Below are 10,420 nucleotides of genomic sequence, written 5' to 3' on the forward strand. Positions count from 1 at the left end.
TTTTGTACTAAAAGCGGCAACTTCGTATATTATATTATACATATATTTCTTGCTTTCTTTGCGGTTTTGTGATTTACGAAAAATTGCTTGATGTAAAAGAATTAGTTGTAGATCGATATTTCTTCTATGTGTGCTTGAATCATTTTATAGCATATTTTATTTAATAGTGCAAAGGTATTTCCTATTGAAATATTAAATTTCTTTGCTTTTTTTTTAATGCATTTATTTTTAAAACAACCCAGTACTTCCTTGCCCGTTTCCTTTCCCCTAAGAGGTAGAGCAAGCTATCCCAAAACTCCACCAAATTTAAGATGTTTCGTTATAAACATCTCTCTCACGTTACTTTATTAGTAACAAGTTGACATTTCGTGTGTGTGTGTGTTTAATGTCTGTTGCGTGTGCCTTGAAGTATTATTGCAGTTGTAACTTTATTAATACTCTAAAAATTCAACTTACGTTTTACAATAGATTGATAAATTTGTTTTATAGTTAGGTACTACTCCCCAGTCCTCATCAGATTAGTTAACATGAGATAACTCGATTTACAAAATACAATTACTTTACAGACATCCCCACACTCCTATAATAAACCCTAGTACTTCGTTCACCTTTAACCTCGTAGATGTGTATTTCTGAATTGGCTATTGTATTTTTTAAAATTTATATACTACAATAATCTTATTATATCCCTTTATATTTTCTTGATAACTGCGTTAACGTTCCACTCTGACAACTTTTACGAAATATTTCAACGAACCAGTAACATATAAACAGCAAACTTTTCATAGACTGACGTGCACGTTGATCACTGTTCTGATTTCACATAACACAAATACCTCTGTGTATATGTGACAGGAGAGAAACAGGTGGAAGACGAATAGTGATTTTTTTTTCTTTTTTCCGATCATGTCCATACAGTTTTCGCTTGTTTGGATGATAATATAGTTAAGCTGTTAACCAGCTGAGTCTAGCATTCGGTTTCAATTCACATGGAAGCCAATTTTCTTCCAATTCACACCGGTAATGAATGAAATAATGGCCTTGAGCAAGGCGTGAATATCACCCTCTCACCTCGTTCACTAGTAAATCTTCAGATCTTGTAACATTGTCAAAAGCAATCGTAATTTTTTTTCTTTTTGTTGCTTTTGATGTTTAAATTTTCTATTTTGCGCTTGTCTCATATCTTTCTTTCTTGCTTATCTAGGAAAGGTATGAATGCGATAAAATCCTTAGTACTTCATGCTAACTATTGTTTTTGTTGATTTTCTGCTCTGATAAGTTCCAAGCTAACGTGTCTGCTCTCCCTAGAGTTGTTTAATTTACTCTGCTAACGTCCTTTAAGGGAAGGAATCGACGTCACAACTTCTTAATACTGCTGACCATGATTTGGCAAAGTAGTCGCCTCTAGCATTAGAGCATCGGATAAATAAATATTTATTGCATTTTATGAAAAATATCGGCAGAGGTAAAGAATACGCACACCACCCGTTCTCGACTTAACAAAAATTCTAACCCCAATCCTAACTCTGAATGAACCCTAACCCTAAACACAGGGTGTGCATATTCTTTACCTTCGCCAAAAATATTTATATAGCGTATGTATTAGGTGTTAATAGTCACACCTAGTCGTGTTGATACAGGATATCGAACCAGCGAGTAATAATTTTTTTTTATCCTGTAGCTAACACTACTTCGTCCAAATGCTGTTTTCTTGCTCAGTTCGTTAATCTATCTAGCAGCAGTAAAATTGAACCCGGAGTATTCTATCATCATGATCAGTTTCTGTTTTGACAAAGAAAGAAGCTATTCACAGATGTTGATTTAACTAATTCTATCTCTAACACTGAAGTGAACTTTTTTTTTGTGAATGAAGTTCCCGAGGTATCATGTAGGCAAATTTCCACTAAGATGTACGTGACGAATTTAAAATGAAGTCTCCACCACCGCCTTATAGTGCAATTATTTATCCTTTTGTGTGTGTGTGTGTGTGTGTGTGTGTGTAATTGAAATCTGATCCAAATCGGAGGTAAAATAAAATATCGGCTTTTTCGGAATAGCTAGCTCATGGAGGAAGAAAAAGAGAAAAAAAAATTGAGATTTTCTCTCTCTCTTTCTCTCCTTCTTTCTTTTTGTTTGTAATCCTGTATTTCATGCAACAATAATTAGGATAGTGAAAGATTTATTTTCCAAAAAATTTCAATTTTTTTTTTACATGTTTTCTCCCATGTCCCATTTCTTATCCATGTGGATTCCCTGAATTCGCCAAAGTATCTTGATTAGTACTAAGATCGGAGATAGATTCAACTATTTACACTTCCTTCTGTAACAAGAATCAACAGAGGTTTTTTTGAAGTAGTTGTCTCACAAAGTTCCATACATCATAAGAAAGGAAAAGGATAGTTTTTGTTTCTTTCATTTTCCCTTATTCCTTTGTTTCTTTCAACGAAAATTACGATTCTAAATTTTTTTCCAAAAGTTCAATTTGTTTACTCTTTACATTACGGTACCTCGCTCCTTCTGTACACCATTCCTTTTCCATAGGTTTCTTCCTGTGCTTTGAGACTTCGCTCTATAACTATTTCAAAACCCCCTGAAATATCTGACCTAAACCACTGACGACCTCTCGTTATTAGTAGACGATATCACTCACCCTCTTTTTCACCCCCCCCTCTTCATTTGTTATAAGAGAACGTGTGGGTGAAAACAATAACATGGCATTCAATAAAAAGTATTCGGGAGGGAAAAAAATTCTAACTAAAAAGCTACAATTTTTCTCCTCCCGAATGCATTTGAATCGAATCGACGAAGAATTGTTTATATGGTCATTCAACTGCTAGAAATAGCAGCCGAATCTCTACTTTATACCTCCACCGTCTTTAAGAAAATCTCAGAAAGAACGCACTGAATAATGGTAATACAGTCCCAGATACACTTAAAAAACCCCCCAAAAAACAAGGTTATGTCACGGTTGGAAAGTCTTTCATTTGATCATAGGTCTGCTGGCCTGTGTCTACAGTTAAAATAAATGAATGAATGTAGTATATGCACACACGCATACATGTTCAATATGTAGTTGTATGTTAAAAGCTGTGTGCGTGCGAATTTAATCTTAGTTTCGAAATATAGGAACTCTTCGACTGATATTTTTTTCATATGTTTAATTCTTGCGAAAAGGTAACATTTATCGTCACTGTTAAAGACTTTTTGCTATAAGTCACAGCAAGTAAATTCCCGTCTTTATTTTCCCCTATTTTGCTTTTTGTCTTTCTATTGCTTTCATATAGTCAAAGTACTTGTTGCTGCTTGCTACCGCTGCCCATCTTCCTCGTCCTCCCCTTTTTCGATACTCCGCCCACACATTTAATTTTTTTCTTCTTTCTCTCTCCCCTTTAATCAAACTATAACCATATCATATCAAAGGATGCCTGCCCCGACGTTGTTACTAAACCTAACAACACACACGCATACGACACGCAATATCTCGAGAAAAAAATAGGTGTGATGTTCACGACTGGAACGCTTTAAGTCTGCTCGATCAGAGCCGACTTGTAAGCTAATACAACCACCGCTATTAACCTACATGTATGTCTTATACACTAGTTAATTAAGGACTCGAGTGTTCTGTTTCTTCTGTCAATCGATTCACATAACTTTTTTTTTCCCACACTTCTAGTCTGTCTCTCACTCACTCATGCTGCTCTGAAACTGCTAAGTCACTAAAGTTACTTTGCTGGTGGTTGTTTAGTTTCTGTCTGGACAACCCTGATTAAACAGATCAATGTGATTCAAAAGCGCTCCAGAGTCGACTATCTTGTTATTTTATTATTTTTCTTTTTTACTTAGTATATCTAGGTCTACATTATCTAGTGTATCCTTTTCAGTTTTTTAAACAGAAAGATGACAATAATGTACGCACATTTTGAGAGATTTGGTTAGTTTTAGGAGGCCTAGCGCATGTAGACGTTCTCTCGTTGGTTTTTAGTTTTAAGGAACTTTTTTTTTATATTCGGTTTCTCCTCCTCTTCTTATTAACAATTTAATTTTATTATTGTAGTCTTAAAATTCATAATTATATTTTCTGCCTGAAGTTTTGGGAAGGGGCTAGTCGGTTATATGAACACACCTCTTCCCGCACTAATTAACTGGTACTTATTTTATCGACCTCAAAAGGCAAAGTCTATGTTGGTGGAATTTGAACTTGGAACGTAAAGACGGATGAAATGTTGCTGACAATTTTATTTTTGAAGTAACAATCTTAATTTTGATTTCAAATGTTAGTACAAGGCTGACTTGGTCACGGCTTTAATATTGAAAACTCTAACAGTTTTATCATTCATTTATGTAAAATACTTATGGTACATTTTTATACATTTTTTATGTAAAACTTAGGCATTACCGAACCGGCATTAATCTTGTTAGAAAAAAAATAGCAAAACGAAACAAAATCATTTTCCTACCATTTGGATGCTTTAAAAATCTTAAACTATATATATATTTTAGGAGTGGGTTTTGAAATTTGTTTCTTGGACCAACCCCATATTTTTTTTTAAGTTGCTGTTGGGAAAGGAATGTGTATCACAATACAGAACCGCCAAAGCTAGTTAAAGACCACTTATGTAGTATAACTAATACTCATGAAATGGAATGAACTTCACATTTTCCGTTCACAGTAATGTTCTTTAGCTCTTTTAGAAACCTTGTGGCAATCTTTCGGACTTCTCATATTCTCCGAAAGATTATCAACCGTGTTTCGGAACATTGCTGGGGGCGATATCACAATAAATTAAGTGCAACATTTCGTAAAAATAAATTTTGAAGTCTGTATTACAGGTTATTCATTTATTTATATTTTGCTTTTACTCTTACATCAGTTAAACTCTTTGCCTGTCCTGTGTATCATAACGTAATAAACCTTAGATATGTTTCGACCAAAGATCGGTCCAGGACATGTCTAACTTAATAGCACCACCTGATAGGATTATCTAAATCCTTTTTAAGTCAAGTTTTGTGGTATCATGGTCCATTCGAGTAGGGAGTTCTTGTTGAGTGGGTTGTATTCAGGTATAGGTGGTTTATTCCTTCAAGAAATTTGTCCAGATTCTGTTTAAAGGTGATGGGATCTTTTTCCTCTTTGATCTGTTTTGGGACAATGTTAAATAGGGCAGGGCCTGTTGAAGAAAATAAATTGTGTTGCAGTGTATTTATGTGTTCTCATCCTGAATTGAGTAGCTGGCGTATGGCCCGTGGTCCCAGCCTTGGATGAATTTTGAAGCTAATGTTGAGGTTGTTTGGGCAATTCTGGCAGTATATTCTCCACATCTTGCAAATGATGTATCACTCGCGGAGGCACTGGTGAGAGTAGAGTTTCAATGCTTTAAGGCAGTCCCGGTAGTCGAGATCAGTCATGCCCTTAATTCGTGTAGTGAATGCTCTCTGGGGTGATTCAATTTTCGAAATGTTTTGTATGGGGAGACCAGTAGGGGGAACAGTATTGGAGGTGTGGCCATACAAACGAGGAGAAAATGGAATGATGACACCTTGTCCTCTGGACCGGAAGGTTCTTAAGATCCAGGGGCTCATCCTACGAGCTATATCGACCTTATTGTTGATGTGGGCACTCCAACTGAGATTGTCATCAACAATTACTCCTAGGTCTCTGATATTATTAGATGCTGTGAAAGGTTTCCCTAAAGGAAGAGAGTATGGTTGTTTCAGTTTTTTTCCCCAAATGCATCAGCTCAAAATTTCCCTCGTTTAGTTGCATTTTGTACATAGGACAAGCATCAAATATGATACATATTCTCAATTTTTTCAATCTCCAAAGTAACTTGGGACTTACATGAACCTATGAAACAAGGGGCGAACTAGAAGTCTGAAAACAAAGCATTGCTGTATAGGATAATCTTATGAAAATGTTTTGGACAAGCAAAAGGTTAAAACGAAAGCGCTGTTATTATTTCTTACGGCAACGAAGCTAATTCATCTCTGCAGTAGAAGTATAAAACTGTATGTCTGATCCATTGAAATAAAAAGTTCAGTGTGATACCATAAAAACAGCTGGTGTGTTGGGGAGAATCAAAACAAAATAAAGTTTGAATAATCCAGACAAGTGGTGGAATAGAAGTTAAGTTGAAAATGCAGAGCACGAATTCTATATTTAAAATATAAGAATACACACACACACCAGTATTATATATAAAGAGAAAGTTCCATACGTAGTTAAATTTTAGTAACTAAAACCCAGTTTATTACTAAGTTGACAAGTCTGTGTGTGATAGTTTGTTTACTGACAGATTACTTGTGAAGGACTAGCTAGGTCTCTTTAACAGAAGAAATTCGCCCCATGTTTATTAATTCGTTTATCGTCAACAGTATCCATTGAGAAATAAATATGTCCTGTCGTAATGCATCTCAAAGTTTCACCCACTCCATGATTCATCTATCACTTGTAAGTATTAGCCTCCTTCCGGATATGTAGGTGGCAGCATGTTGGTAAAAGCGTGAGAATAAAAGACTTCTTTAAAATGCTTTAAAGGAAGACCATTATCAGATCATCTTAGGATTTTAGAGAATGTAGCTTGTATTAAGACACAACAAAGCTTGAATTAAAATTAGCGAGAGAGAGAAAAAAAAAGAAAAGAAAATCACGAGCAGTCAGCGAAGCAAGCCTGAGATCCAGTTTCAGGTCCCATCTCTGCCCAGTTTTCTTTATAAGGACTTGTGAAAGACAGTAGGATTGATTGTACATTTTGAAAGGTCAAACAACTGATTTTATTTGAAGCTGTAACGTGCAATATTAGGTCTGTCGATTATGATTAGTTTAAACACTTTGCCTATCAAGCTCATTTAGCGCCATATTAAGTATATAACACTAAGAGTCACCGGCGACTTCTGTGGTAGGCAAAGCGTTCTTACAGAAATCGTTATATTCTAGTAAAACTAGAGGATTCGAAAGTTAGGTAAAGGCACCAATAAATAATCAAGCAAAGAGCTGTTTCAAATTGACGTTAATCTTGGATGTACCCTAAATTATATTCGCTCTTATTTGGATTTAGGATATTAAGACATTTAACAATTGTTTATGATAGGTCCATTAATCGATAAACAAGTCGAAAACAAAATGAATCTTGAAATACCATCAATACAACAATGAAAAAAACATTAAAAAAAAACATTCTGCAGTTTCGTACTCATTTCCACAACTCTAAGATAAACGGATATTTCTAAATGAAATTTTGCACATTTACGTTAGAATGTAGATTACAATTGTTGAAGGAGGTTCGGGTCAATTTCCTTCTCCAACTTTGGTTGTCACCAGCTTCCATATTTTCACTCTCTTTCTTATTCCTCTACTAAGCATCAATGCATTTTAAAGAGAGTTATGGAGGAAATAATGCTTGTGGAGGAATGGGAGAGAATGCTCCGACCCCCCTTTTTTTTTTCTTTAGTATTATCCAAAATGTATCTCTGCAAAATTTCACTAAATGTGCATATTTCAGGAAGTTATAAGTACTCCACTAGCTTCTGGTGGGGGTACACCTAACCAATTATTGCTTATTCCAATACGTACTTAAATCACTACGTTCTTCGTTTATTTTAGTTAAGAAACTTGAGGTGCGTCAATAGATAAACTATCAGATCAAAGATTTCGAAAACTAATCCAGATAGTTTTAACTATGAAACCCAAGCGAGATGAACTTAGATTATTACATTAAAAGTTAGAAGAACAAAAATAATTCCTGTACAAATTTTACTAATTTTTGATGAAATTATAACGTTGATCGAGCAGACATATATGGTCGTGACCAATCCGTCATATTTCATATCAGAGACTACTCAAGACTGTTTGTGTAACTTGTTCTTTCATTGTTGAAAGCGCCGTATTCCCATTTTGTTCGTAAAGGAAAACGGTTTAGTGAAGAAGTATCACTTTGATCCTTATTTTATCATTAATTTCTTTTTTAAAGTTTTACGCTAGCATAGAAATATGTATGTCTTAATGAGTTCTAATTTTTTTAAAAGTAGCAAGCTTGATAAAGCAAAAATAAAACGAAACATTAACTTAATTTTTAGAATCAAGAAGGAAACCTGAACATGGGTTTTTCTAAGAATTTTTATATCAAAGAATAAACCTATATTTCTTAAAACGGTATTTTTTCGTTTCTAAGAATTTGTATTTCTTAGAATCAACTTGAACTTCTTAAATTGTGGCGGAAGTCGGTTTCTTCGCGAAAACTACATCAATTTAAAACAGCTTAATCATTCAAACTTTTTGACTTGCGGACCCCTTTATATTTCAGGCTTTACCTTAGGGACCCCCTTATAAACGCTTATGAAATTTATAACAAATAGGTTTATTGTCAATTAAAAGATTTCGATTAAAAAACATATATAAAATCAAATTGCCCATAAAAAGTATTTGCTGTCCACGGACCCCCTGTCTTGTCCTTGCGGACCCCCTGTGGTCCGCAGGCCACAGTTTGAAAACCCCTGATTTAAACGAAATGACTCGATTAAAAATTCTCAATATATTTGTGTTTAATGGAATTATTATTACACACAGGGTTATCCATATACAACATGTAACTGTAAGTTCGTATATTTATTCTGCAACGTGTGTCTGCTCCAACTATTGGAACGAGTCAAGTTTTTCAAAAGAGCACAACACAAGTTTTGGGAAATGAATATCTGAAAATCTTAAACAAAATTTCTCTAGGATTGGCACCAGATATTACCAGCACTAATCTGGTATAGAAAACGGGCAAACATAACTGGCGGGTTGATGGCTGTTAAATGGATATTTGAAAATATTCAGATGGAATAGATCCATTCTGAATGCTAAGATTATCATTTATAAGTTATATCCTTTATTCTCTCTTTCGTGGTATTTCCTTTATTAGTAAGAATAGAGAGAAATAATGTTAAAAGCCTTCTAGTAAGATTCATCAGTGCAGCATAAAAACCTGCTTCCTTTCATTTATTAATACACTTTTAGTTTAGGAAGTGTTTTGCCTGTAATATTATTTAAAGTTATCCCTTTCTTTTTCCTTCACCTCAACCACGATTTTAAAAAGCGTATGTGTAGGGGAAGACTCCGTGGATATAATTGTATATTTCTCTTTAAATTATTTCACTTACAGTGTTACTACTAAAACTATAAAATTATTTATTTAAAAAAAATCTTTACATAAAATTAAACCCTAACAAAACACCATAGAGAAAAAAACCCTAACTCCCCATTGAGAAATGCATCTTCCCACCGAGCAAAATTCTTCCAGTTACCATATTTTTATTTGCAAAACTTGCACTCCCGCTTTAATGTGATATCCACTTGTCTTCGTTGTTTACTTAGTGTGGGGGTAACAGGGGAAAACTTTCTTATTTGTATATTTTTTCATTTTTAGACGATTATATCCATATCCTATTTCTATCTTTAGTTTTAAATTACCAACCTCTTTGGAGCACACACATACGCTGCATATATATATGTGTGCCCATTTTTAACCGCCATTATCTTTCCCCTTCACACACTTTTTTTTAAGTCGCCCTTTTTTGTTGACACTTAAGTCTGTCTAGTCATCAACTCCCTTTTCTTTATTCTTCAATTCCCACCAGACAATCACACCCTCATTCCCCAACTTAAAAAGTGGATGTAGGGGAGTCACAAAGATGGTGCTACTGTTTCCAAATTCTAATTCTCTCCCTACCATCGCTTACAACCTTTACTTGTACATTTGTTTATGTTATAAGTGACAATATTAAAAACATAAATTATAAGAAATCGTCATCATCATTATTATTATTACTAAAAAGAAACCGTTTCTATTAAAAGAACTATAATTATTATTAAAATAAATCTTCCCTCTTATTAATACTAGAAATCATTGTATGCGCGCAGCCGTGTGCTCCGAAGTCTGCAATTAGAACAAAACTGCGCGCAGAAATATGGTCTCCGGAAAATGATGCCAGTGATTTTTCTGACGAAAGAATGAACTTGGAAGTTGTTGCTGTAGTGTATAGTTTATTTTTCTGATGTTCATGCACTCTTTAACACTACTCAACACTAAGCGCAGACGTATTGTCACTGGTTTGTTAGTGTGCACTATTACGTTCCTTAGAAAAGACATTTCTGTTCTTAAATCGGATCTAGTTCAAAACGGCGGCGCCAGTATTTTCTTAACGAAACACTTTGAAACTTGGGACACTGGTAGAATGTGTCATATAAAACATCTTTTTCTCTTAGTCTTCTTAAGAAAAATTATTATATTGCAACTTATTTCATGTTAAAGTTGTCGTATTTCTGTAATTTCAACCAATGACTGACGTCCATTCAGCCGAATACAGTAAGTGCTGACTACGTAAACAAACGATTCTCAAACGATTCTGGCGGTGATAAAAGTATTATTTCCTTGTCAAAAAA

General features: G+C 34.5%; 1 protein-coding gene across 1 annotated transcript in view; it reads left to right on the forward strand.

Moving 5' to 3' along the window:
* LOC106882600 (laminin subunit gamma-1) overlaps positions 1-10,420 on the forward strand; it is a 193,927-nt gene that overhangs the window by 1,466 nt on the left and 182,041 nt on the right. The gene's annotated exons all lie outside the window — the stretch shown is intronic.

Source organism: Octopus bimaculoides, chromosome 1, assembly GCF_001194135.2.
Source record: "Octopus bimaculoides isolate UCB-OBI-ISO-001 chromosome 1, ASM119413v2, whole genome shotgun sequence".
Lineage (NCBI taxonomy): Eukaryota > Metazoa > Mollusca > Cephalopoda > Octopoda > Octopodidae > Octopus > Octopus bimaculoides.